The 12810-nt window shown below is 37.2% G+C and overlaps 1 protein-coding gene across 4 annotated transcripts in view; it reads right to left on the bottom strand.

Moving 5' to 3' along the window:
* Nucleotides 1-12810, bottom strand: part of COL4A6 (collagen type IV alpha 6 chain) — a 304446-nt gene that overhangs the window by 138120 nt on the left and 153516 nt on the right. The gene's annotated exons all lie outside the window — the stretch shown is intronic.

The raw sequence follows: 12810 nt of genomic DNA, 5'->3' as shown, positions 1-12810 counted from the left end.
TTGAGTCTGCTCTCTCATTCCCAGAATAGACCCAGGCCTCTCCCCAAGAAAACATATGGAGCTCTAGTACCCAGCTCCAGTCACCTCATCCCCTCAGCTCTCATTAATGCCTTATTTACTGATAATTTCTCAGTGTCTTTTGTGGGCTTTTCTTGCTCTGCCTGTCCCATATTTTCTCCATAATCTTACCTGCTGGTGATAGCCACCGATAAGTTTGTAGTCCATTTCCTTCCAATATTTTAAAAATATTAGGTATGCATAATTTTCCTATGTTCGTATATGAATACATGACCAGTGAAAATCCACATCATGTGCAACCACAAGAACGGGATCCTAATTAGAGTAAGTTATACTCCATGTGTGTATAATATGTCACAATACACTCTACTGTCATGTATATCTAAAAACAAACAAAAATACATAGAAAATCAGGAACAATTATAATTATTATCATTATAAAAATGTGAACATATTGTATAACTTATTTCCTATAATTCCCACTTAACATTTTATCATAAACATTTTTCCAAATCATTAAGCATTCTTCAAAGACAAGTCATTTTAAGTGACTATGTGATAATCCACTGTAAGGGATTTAGCATTCTTTCCTTTATTTAACCATTCCTACCACTATAAGATATTTAAGTGATTTTTTTCATTTTTTGCTGTTATAAACAGAATTCTGATGAATATCTTCATTCATAAGTCTTTCTGTACTGCTTTCTTTCTTTCAATTAAATTCATGAGTGGAATAATTAATGGGACAAAGACCAAACATTTTTGAGGCTACTGATAAATAATGTCAAAATGCAGAGTGGATTAACTGAGAGTAAATTTCCAGTGTTAATTTTAGAGACACATTTGTAAATGATTTGGAGAATATCAGGGTGAATGTGGAACTTCATTTTATATATGGCTCTGTGGAGAAAATTTAGGTTACTTTGGAATGTATTTTATAGTTAAAATCTAAGAAGGCAAACAAAATTATTTATGAAATGTTTAATGAACATTGTATTACTATGGGTGACATTTTAGAAACAGATGACACAGATGATACAGTAGAGACTCCTTTTATAATCATTAGATAAGAGTATGTCTATGCCCAGTATAAGGCATGCGACTTTATTTTATAATTTAGAATCATTATAGTTCTACTATAATTGTACCTTTGGTAATATGACAAAACCTTGGTCATGTTTTTCATTGATTTGATACAGTGTCCTTGGTCTGAAATAGTTCCAATTATAGCCTTGTTTTTAAGGAAGCCATCTTTGGCTATTGCTTGCAGGACTGTATTTACAGTAAAAAATGGGTACCATTTATACCACCATTCTCTCCTCCTCCACTGACCACCAGAGAGGAGAAAATATTTTGAGGTAGCTTTCAGCCTATTTTGATCCTCCAAAGGGACTAAAGTACTTTCCAATGGTGGCTGCCCACTTAACACTGTCTTCCTTCTTCAGCTATTTCCTGTTGGGGGCTATTTCTTTAGCAACCAAACTCCATCCTTATAAAATGGGACCACCTCTTAGAAGAACTGCTGTAGTTTAATTTATCAGGATTTACCAAGCTCTTTGGCAGAGTAACAGCCATCTCTTCCTGCTTGTTGTGTTTGCTTTTATAGTTCAAGGGATGGAGATAAGAAATATAAAGTAGAGGGGGAGAAACTATAATTCTATTTGTGACCATTGAAAATTAGAATATTTGAGGCAATCAAGACAAAATTTCCAGGACTCATCTATAGGCCACAGAGAACTTGTATGCAGCAGCAAGAGAAATAAAATCCTGAAAAATCACCACAATAATCTGTTTCAGTGCAACTCAGAATTTCTCTTAGCCCTTCCCTGAAATTCTTAGACCCCACTTCCAACACTCTGCTTTCTGCTGCTATCGCACAGTAGGAAAAAGTGTGACCCTCACTTCAACAATGTCTGGCTAAGAAGTGAGTCAGTTTTATGGCTGAGATAATTTTATCCTTGTGTCCAATTCTCCAAGTGTGTGGCCTTTAGTTACCAGCAGTGCTGTGTTTTGGGAGGCATTGTTATAGCATAATGGTTGAGGGCATGTATGTCTGAGCCGGATAGATCTGGGACTGAATCTTAGCTTCACAGTTTTGCAGTTATGCTATCATTAATTTCCTTTATTATGAAAATGGGAAGGATAATAGTACTTATCCTCATAAGATAAATGAAATGAAATAATTAATGCACAGTAAAGTCCTTAGCAAAGTATCTGACATAGGGTAAGTAACTAATGACAGCTATTATTATATTAGTCAAATTTGAGTCTCTGATATTTGCTTGTAGATTGTGAACAGGCAGCTCACTATTTAGAACCCTGCTGTTTACACTGCCTGTGTTTGGATAAGGTGCTATAATCTACTGAAACTCAAAATTGATAACTTCACTTGAAATCTATTCCAGATTCTCTTCCTAACATCCTAATTCTAAAAGAGCCCATGGGTTATAATCTCAACTATATTTGGGTCTTTGGCCTCTACCCAACTACACAGCTCTGCCAGGGCTACTTGATCTACTTAAGGAAGTCAGACTCAACCTGACCCTGTGCAACTCCCAGTCATGCTAAGTACCCTACAGGCGAAGTGAAGTTTTGCTTTTTGATGACAACCGGGAATCGCTATAGATTCTTAAAGAGTGAGATGATATGACCAATGTGAGGAAAGCAGTTGGAGATTTCATGCCAAAAGTGATCTTTATGCTTTTAGTTGATTAAACTGGCAAGGATTTGCAGGAACTATTTCACTTGATTAGTATACTACCTGGCATGCACTTCCTTGCTTAATACATGCTTTTTGTTTTGTTTTGTTTTGTTTTACCAAGGCTTGCCTTGTGGACAGGAAGCCTAGGGAGATTCTAGACCATGTAGCTTGATGGGTGCTCTATAATTCCCCATTCCACACATGCTCTGATGCTACCAAAATAACTACTACTATTTATTGTGCATGTACTCTGCTTCAGAACATTGCATCAAACCTTTAGCATGTATATTTAATTTAGTCCTCATAGCAGTCCTGTGATGTATGTACTATTATTATCTCCATTTTTCTGCTGAGGGAACTGAGGCTCACAGAGACTAATTGCTCAGGGTTACACATTTACCATGGGGTATCCAGACCAAAATGTAAAATCCAAGCTTGATGACAAAATTCTGTTCTTATCACTATGCTAAATAATGGTTTACTAATGAATGAAAGCAGGTCTAAGAGGGTGTAAGAAATTAAGGTTTCATAAGTCTTTCGAACCTTTGATGCAAATTCATGCCACCCTCTGAGAGATTTTGTGAGGGTTACTGTATACTATACAAGGGAAAGTATACAGGAGAAGGGTGGTTGCTAGGGAAAACAAAACCATCAATCCCTTGAGGGACAAAAGAGAAGAGGGCAGGAAGTGGATGAAAGAAACAAGAAAGTTGCAATTTTTTTCTTATAGTGTCTCTATTAATGAAAATTATAATGGACCATGGCACAAATAAAAGACCACCAGGGAGACAGAAAGAGCTGCATGGGTTGGGAGGGGGCAGAGAGATCTGCCTTTGACTCTCAGCTGAACCTCTTATCCACTGTGGGAACTGGGAAAGTCATTCAATCTTCATAAATCTTAGATGCCTCATGTGTAAAATGGGGTTTAAAATAAATAATTACTTTCTAAGGTTATTGTGAATATTAAAATGAGATGGAGCGATGAGATGTTCTGGAATTAGTGATGATGGTTGCGCAACCTTGCGAGTACACTAAAAACTACTGAATTGTACTCTTTTAAGGGGCAAAACCTATGGCATTATATTTATATCTCATTAAAATTATATGAGACAACATATATGAAATACCTAGCACAATGCTTGATAAAATACTTTATATATGGTGACAAGTATTACTATCTCATTGTTATATATTATCCTTATAATTTTTGATGGTGAAAGATAATTATTATCTCATGTTTCTGAAAGCAAATCCTTATATCTTAGTAGGAAAAATACATGTCTATGAACACATTAGTCAAGAGAGGGAATGAGCAGGCAGTTTCTGTATACATTTAGATCACAGATGGGATTACTAGGGTAGGAGCACATTTGGCATCTACAGGAGGCTCAGGGGACTCAAGCAGCTGGGTCACCTTTCCAGAATGAATTACAGCTTCCCCCTTGGGCTCTATCAACATTTCTTTCAGGAACTTTGGCTTTCTGTGGGCCCAGATGGATACCAGAGTATCTTTCACAAATAATAGTAGAAGTGCCAAAAGCCACCAGCCTTCTAGCCAGTTGGAAATCATGGTGGCCTTTATGTCACTTATGTATTTAATTAAGCACCTACTGGAAGGTTTAAAAACAAGACTGTTGTTTAAAAAGAGTTAAGAAAACTTAGAGGCTGGCTTAATTTTTAGAAGAACTTGAGTTGACTGGCAAGTTCAAACTCCAAAGAAAAAAGTTGCTGATTTCAAAGTCTTACTAATGTAACTCCTCTTGAAGTCAATGGTTTGGGTTTTGTGGATTAAATTTTTTTCCCTTCACTTGTTTATGTAAGCCAGATTAAAATTTTTCTCTGCACTAGGGCAGGTCCCATCTGGCAATTTACAGATAGACTGATCCATCTGCAAAGCAGATTGGTTAGTGCATATGGGATGTAATGCAAGAAAGCATGATTGTAGGTTTTGGATGGTCAGGGACTAGAAACATATGGATTTTATTTAATAATATTTCCAAGTCTGGGTCCAAGTTGTGGATGTTTTGTTGGTGTGGGTGGTGAGGGGAAAAGGGAAAGACTAGCCATCATTTAATGTGCCATAGTTGGCAGTAGTTAATGGCATGAATATTATAAAAACTAGACATTCTGTTTTTAATGGAAAAAAGAAACTTGGTTCAAAGATTCTATTTGGTTATTACCTCATTTTCACTCACAATGCTGCCAAATTATGTTATTAGAATGATCAGCAACACCTAATGGGTGTTTTGAATGTTCACAAGTTTTCTAATAAAATTCAGGCTGTGTGCTTTTAAGAATGGTTATTCCCCAAGGGACCATATCCTTGGGGAAATATAAATGCCACTTGCAAATTTGTAAAGATGGTGGTAGGACTGGTAAGTGTTCAAAGTTGCTCAAGGTTCAAGATGACTGGAAATTAAGTTAATCCAATACTGTAAGAAAGGTGAATTTATGTTGCTCCCTCTGTCAAACACAACAGATGAGCTCTGTTCATGTTAGAGTTGGCTATAGTCCTACTTCTGTCCCATACCTGGGAGGAGGTATTGGCATGATTAATGGGTGTGAACTGCTACTCCCTCTACTCCCTCCCTTTTATGGTCCCATCATTTATGAAAAGGGGAGGTAAAATGGCTGGATTGCGACTCCGTTCTGGAAGCCTGTTCTCATGAGACTCAAGCCACCCAACCCAACCCCCAGTCAAGCTCTTCATAACCTATTTGTCTTCTAAGGCCCTGCTCTAGTCTCATGCTCTTATTTTACTCCTACCCATGCAAAAGTGTTTTCTGAATATAGAAAATAGTTATAGATATAGATGAATATATACTCTCCTATTGAATAGAGCTCTATACAAGGAAGGATCAAAACAAAGGAAACATTAATCCCATTCTCAAGGATCTCATGGCCGGGAAGGAATAATAATAATAGTAATAATAATAATAATAGTAATAGTACCAAAAATAGCAATTATAGGGTAGTGGTGATAATGACTATTGAGTGCTTAAAGTTTGCTAAGTGCCTTACATACTCAACCTCATTTACTTCTCATGATAAATGCTAATTTATTCATTTACTCATTTAACAAAACAAATCAGACTACATCCCTCCTCTCTGAGGGCAAAGGAGATGAGAAATTTGACCAGTAAATGTAGGCAGAGAATCAAAGGAATGGTATCCTGGAAGCCAATCAAAAAAAGTTTTTGTTTTTTTTTTTTAAGAGAGAAAGAGAGAAAGATTGGCTTATTGCACTTAGCATAATCTTCTCCAGGTCCATCCATTTACCAGCAAATGCCATGATTTCATTCTTCTTTAAGGCTGAGTAATATTCCATTGTGTATATATATACCACATTTTCTTTATTCATTCTTCTGTTGAAGGACACCTAGACTGTTTCCATAGTATAGCTATTATGAATTGAGCTGCTATAAACATTGATGTGGCTGTGTCAATGTAGTATCCTGATTTTAAGTCATTGGGGTATAAACCAAGGAGTGGGATAACTGGGTCAAATGGTGGTTCCATTCCAAGTTTTCTTAGGAATCTCCATACTGCTTTTCAGAGTTTTTGCATCAATTTGCAGTCCCACCAGCAATGTATGAGTGTACCTTTTTCCCCACATCCTCAGCAACATTTATTTTTTGCTTCTATTCTTGATGATCGCCATTCTGACTGGAGTGAGGTGAAATCTCAGTGTAGTTTTAATTTGCATTTCTCTAATTACTAGAGATGTTGGACATTTTATCATATATTTGTTGATCAATTGTATTTCTTCAGTTCAAGTGTCTGTTCAGTTCCTTAGCCCATTTATTGGCTGGGTTATTTGTTCTTTTGGTGGGTTTTTTTTTTAGTCCTATATATATCCTGGAGATTAATGCTCTATTTGAGGTTCATGTGGTAAAGATATTATGCTAAGCAAAATAAGCCAATCCCAAAGAACCAAAGGCCAAATGTTTTCTCTGATATGCAGATGCTAATTAACAATAAGGGGGGGTGCAGAATAGAGGTATTTTGGACAAGACAGAAGGGAATGAAGGGAGAGGAGGGGTGTGAGGTTAGGAATGATAGTAGAATGAATCGGACATTATTACCCTGTGTGCATTTATGATTACATGATCAATGTATCTCTACATCATGTAAAACTAGAAGAATGAAAAGTTATACTCCATTTATGTATGATGTGCAAAATGCATTCTACTGCCATGTAAAACTAATTAGAACAAATAAAAATATATTAAAAAGAGAAAAAAGAGAGAGAAGGAAAAGCCATTTCAAATGCTGATGACAGAGCAAGTAAGAAAGAGGCTGAGAAATAATTGGAATTATTATTATTTTGTAAGACTGGGATAGAACCCAGGGGAACATTATCCCTGAGCTATATCCTCAGCTCTCTTTATTTAAAGTTATTATTTGTTTATATTATAATTATTATTTTTGAAATACTCTACCACTGAGCTTCATCCCCAGTCCTTTTTATTTTTTATTGTTTAATTTTGAGACAGAGACTCACTAAGTTATCCAGGCTGGCCTCAAACTTGTGATCCTCCTGCCTCAGCATCCCAAGTCATTGGGAACACAGCCTGTACCAGTGTGCCCAGATGATCACTGGAATTATTTTACATGCAGCATTATAAGAAATGGGCAGAAGGGCTGGGGAGATAGCTCAGTTGGTAGAGCGTTTGCCTTGCAAGCACAAGGCCCTGGGTTCGATCCCCAGCACCGCAAAAAAAAAAAAAGGTGGAAATGAAAACCTGTCTAGAATAGGTTCAAGAGAGAAAAGGATAGCAGAAATTTTCAGTATAAACTACTATTTTAGGGGGTTTTCAATATGGCAGACTAGAGGGTGACTGCATTTCATGTCACTCCAGGACTCAGGATTCAAGAAGAGGAGGTATTGAGAGACTCGGGAGCAACTCAGAGCCACCAGGTGAGTCTCTCCCACTGGGCAAGGCTCCCCAGATGGGGCGGAAGTCCTGGAATGCGGGAACTTTCTGGAGTAGAGTTGCCCAGTGAGACTCCCCTGCTGGAGCCGAGAACCCAGTCAGAGGAGGGCCGCACAGCGAGAGGCTTCAGAGCAGAGCTAAGTCCCAGACCCGGGGGGCAGGACTGGACCACAGGCAGCTTCTCGGAGGAGGGCCACCCAGCAAGAGGCTTTGGCACAGGGTGAGGCTCCCTGGCCCAGTTGGTAGTTCCAGACCCCAGGGAATGTCCCAGAGAAGGGCTGCACAGCCCAGACGGTAGTTCTGGACCGAAGGGAACTTCTCGGAGGAGAGCTGCCCAGCAAGACTACCCCACTGAGTGAGCCCTACCCACAGGGTGAGGCTTTCCCACCAGGGCAGTAGAACCAGAGGCACAGGCCCAGACCAGCCATGCCCCAGCCTGCAGTCCAGTCCCCCTTTGGCTGACCATTGGGAAACAAGTGGAGGTGCCTCTGCCCACTAGCAGGGAATATACCCCGCCGGAAGGACACCACCCCTAGAGGGGCAGCTTCCTCGTGGAGCACCACGCTATCAACTTCCTCCAAGACTTCAGGCTACTGAAGGCTAGGAGGTGAGTTATTGGAAATCTACAGGGACAATATTAGTCAATAGAGGAAATCTGCAATATCTCAGAGTTTCACTACTAGAGGGGAAGATACCTAAGCAATATGAGAAAACAAGGGAAGAAAATGTCCCAAACAAACCTAGATGATACATTAATAAAATCCAATGACAGCATGGCAGAAGAAATGTCAGAAAGGGAGTTCAAAATGTACATAATTAAAATGATCAGAGAAGCCAACAATGAGATGAAAGAGCAAATGCAGGCTTTCAATGATCACATCAATCAACAGTTAATAGAGCAAATGCAGGAAGCAAAAGATCATTTCAATAAAGAGTTAGAGATACTGAAAAAAACATAAAGAAATCCTTGAAATGAAGGAAACAATAAATCAAATTAAAAACTTCATAGAAAACATATCTAATAGGATAGAATACCTGGAAGACAGAACCTCAGACACTGAAGACAAAATATTTAATCTTGAAAACAAAGTTGACCAAACAGAAAAGATGGTAAGAAATCATGAACAGAATCTACAAGAATTATGGGATATAATGAAAACAATAAATTTAAGAATTATTGGGATTGAGGAAGGCACAGAGAAAAAAAAACAAAGGAATGAACAATTTGTTCAGTGAAATAATATCAGAAAATTTCCCAAATCTGAAGAATGAAATGGAAAACCAAGTACAAGAGACTTATAGGACTCCAAATATACAAAATTACAACAGACCCACACCAAAGCACATTATAATGAAAATACCTAACATACAAAATAAAGAAGGAATTTTAAATGCTGCAAGAGAAAAGAATCAAATTACATTCAGGGGGAAACCAATAGGGATATCAGCAGATTTTTCAACCCAGACCCTAAAAGCTAGAAGGGCCTGGAACAACATTTTTCAAGCTCTGAAAGAAAATGGATGCCAACCAAGAATCTTATACCCAGCAAAACTTACCTTCAGATTTGACAATGAAAATAAAACCCTTCCATGATAAACAAAAGCTAAAAGAATTTACAAAAAGAAAGCTGGCACTACAGAACATTCCCCGCAAAATATTCCATGATGAAAAATGAAAAACAACAATGTAAATCAGCAAAGGGAGGAACTACCCTAAAGGAATAGCCAAATAAAGGAGAAACCACGTCGTGTCAAAAAACAAAAATGAGCCAAATAACCAGGAAAACAAATCATATCTCAATAATAACCCTGAATGTTAATGGCCTGAACTCATCCATCAAAAGACACAGACTGGTAGACTGGATTAGAAAGAAAGATCCATCAATATGCTGCCTGCAAGAGACTCATATCATATAAAAAGATACCCACATACTAAAGGTGAAAGGATGGGAAGAAAACATACCATGTACATGGACTCAGCAAAAAAGCTGGAGTATCCATCCTCATATTAGACAATGTGGACTTCAAGCCAAAGTTAGTCAGAAGGGATAAAGAAGGACATTTCATACTGCTTAAGGGAAGCATAAATCAGCAAGATATAACAATCATAAACATCTATGCCCCAAACAGTGGCTCATCCATGGATGTCAAACAAATCCTTCTCAATTCCAGAAATCAAATAGACCACAACACAATAATACTAGGTGATTTTAACACACCTCTCTAACCACTGGACAGATCCTCCAAACAAAAATTGAACAAAGAAACCATAGATCTCGATAACACAATCAATAATTTAGACTTAATGGACATTTATAGAATATACCATCCAACGAAGAGCGAATACACTTTCTTCTCAGCAGCACATGGGTCCTTCTCTAAAATAGACCATGTATTATGCCACAAAGCTAATGTAAGCAAATACAAGAAGATAGAGACACTACCTTGTATTCTATCAGATCATAATGGATTGAAATTAGAAATAAATGACAGAATAAAAAACAGAAACTTCTCCAATACCTGAAGATTAAATAATACGCTATTATATGATGAATGGATAACAGAACACATCAGGGGGGAAATACAAAATTCTTAGAGGAAAATGAGAACAAAGATACATCATATCAAAATCTCTGGGACACTATGAAATCAGTATTTAGAGGAAAATTTATTTCATGGAGCACATTCAATAAAAGAAGAAAAAAAGCAACAAATAAACGACCTAACACTATGGCTCAAAGCCCTAGAAAAAGAAGAGCAGACCAACACCAAAAGTAGTAGAAGACAGGAAACAGTGAAAAATCAGAGCTGAAATCAATGAAATTGAAACAAAAGAAACAACCGAAAAAATCAACAAAATAAAAAGGTGGTTCTCTGAAAAAATAAACAAAATTGATAAACCCTTAGCCACACTAACAAAGAGAAGGAGAGAGGAAACTCAAATTACTAAAATTCGGAATGAACAAGGAAATATCATGACAGACGCGACTGAAATACAAAATATAATTGGAAGCTATTTTGAAAATCTATACTCCAACAAAATAGAAAATCTTGAAGACATCAACAGGTTTCTAGAGACATATGAATTACCTAAACTGAACCAGGAGGACATACACAATTTAAATAGATGAATTTCAAGTAATGAAATAGAAGAAGTCATCAAAAGCCTACCAACAAAGAAAAGTCTGGGACCAGATGGGTTCTCAGCCGAGTTCTACATAACATTTAAAGAAGAGTTCATTCCAATACTCCTCAAAGTATTCCATAAAATAGAAGAAGAGGGAACCCTCCCAAACTCATTCTATGAAGCCAATATCACCCTGATACCGAAACCAGACAGAGACACTTCGAGGAAAGAAAATTTCAGACCAATATCCTTAATGAACATTGACACAAAGTTTCTCAACAAAATTTTAGCAAATCGCATACAAAAATATATTTAAAAGATAGTGCACCACGATCAAGTGGGTTTTATCCCAGGGATGCACGGTTGGTTCAACATCTGGAAATCAATAAATATAATTCACCATATCAACAGACTTAAAGTCAAGAATCACATGATTATTTCCATAGATGCAGAAAAAGCATTTGATAAAATATAGCACCCCTTCATGCTCACAACACTAGAAAAAATTGGGGTAGTGGGAACATTCCTTAACATTGTAAAGGCCATCTATGCTTAGCCCATGGCCAATATCATTCTAAATGGTGAAAAACTGAAAGCATTCCCCCTAAAAACTGGAACAAGGCAGGGATGCCCTCTTTCACCATTTTTATTCAACAAGGTCCTTGAAACTCTAGCCAGAGCAATTAGACAGACCAAAGAAATTAAAGGGATACGAATAGGAAAAGAAGAACTCAAACTATCCCTATTTGCTAATGACATGATTATATATTTAGAGGAACCGGGAAATTCCACCAGAAAACTTTTAGAACTCATAAGTGAATTCAGTAAAGTAGCAGGATATAAGATCAATGCTCATAAATCTAATGCATGTTTATATATAAGTGTTGAATCCTCAGAAGGAGAATTTTGGAAAACTACCCCATTCACAATAGCCTTAAAAAAAAATACTTGGGAATCAATCTAACAAAAGAGGTGAAAGAGCTCTACAATAAGAACTACAGAAACACTAAAGAAAGAAATTAAAGAAAACCTTAGAAGATGGAAAGATCTCCCATGTTCTTGGATAGGCAGAATTAACATTGTCAAATGGCCATAACTACCAAAAGTGCTATACAGATTCAATGCAATTCCAATTAAAATCCCAATAACATACCTCACAGAAATAGAGCAAGCAATCATGAAATTCATCTGGAAGAATAAGAAATCCAGAATAGCTAAAGCAATCCTTAGCAGAAAGAGCGAAGCAGTGGGTATCACAATACCAGAACTTCAACTATACCAGAAAGCAATAGTAACAAAAACGGCATGGTATTGGTACCAAAATAGACACATAGATCAATGGTACAGAATAGAGGACATGGACACAATCCCAAATAAATACAATTTTCTCATACTAGTCAAAGGTGCCAAAAATATGCAATGGAGAAAAGATAACCTCTTAAAGAAATGGTGCTGGGGAAACTGGAAATCCATATGCAGCAGAATGAAACTAAACCCCTATCTCTCACCCTGCACAAAACTCAACTCAAAATGGATCAAGGACCTCGGAATCAGACCAGAGACCCTGCATCTTATAGAAGAAAAAGTAGGTCCAGATCTTCAACATGTCGGCTTAGGACCTGACTTCCTCAACAGGACTCCCATAGCACAAGAAATAAAAGCAAGAATCAATAACTGGGATAGATTCAAACTAAAAAGCTTTCTCTCAGCAAAGGAAACTATCAGCAATGTGAAGAGAGAGCCTACAGAGTGGGAGAAAATCTTTGCCACTCATACTTCAGATAGAGTACTAATTTCCAGAATCTATCAAGAACTCAAAAAACTCTACACCAAGAATACAAATAATCCAATCAACAAATGGGCTAAAGAAATGAACAGACACTTCACAGAATAAGATGTACAAACAATCAACAGATATATGAAAAAATGTTCAACATCTCTAGTAATAAGAGAAATGCAAATCAAACTACCCTAAGATTTCATCTCACCCCAATTAGAATGGCAATTATCAAGAACACAAGCAACAA

This window comes from Sciurus vulgaris (genome assembly GCF_902686455.1).
Source record: "Sciurus vulgaris genome assembly, chromosome: X".
Taxonomy (NCBI): domain Eukaryota; kingdom Metazoa; phylum Chordata; class Mammalia; order Rodentia; family Sciuridae; genus Sciurus; species Sciurus vulgaris.
Note: the sequence above shows the minus strand (reverse complement) of the source record. Positions and strands in the feature narration are given on the sequence as shown.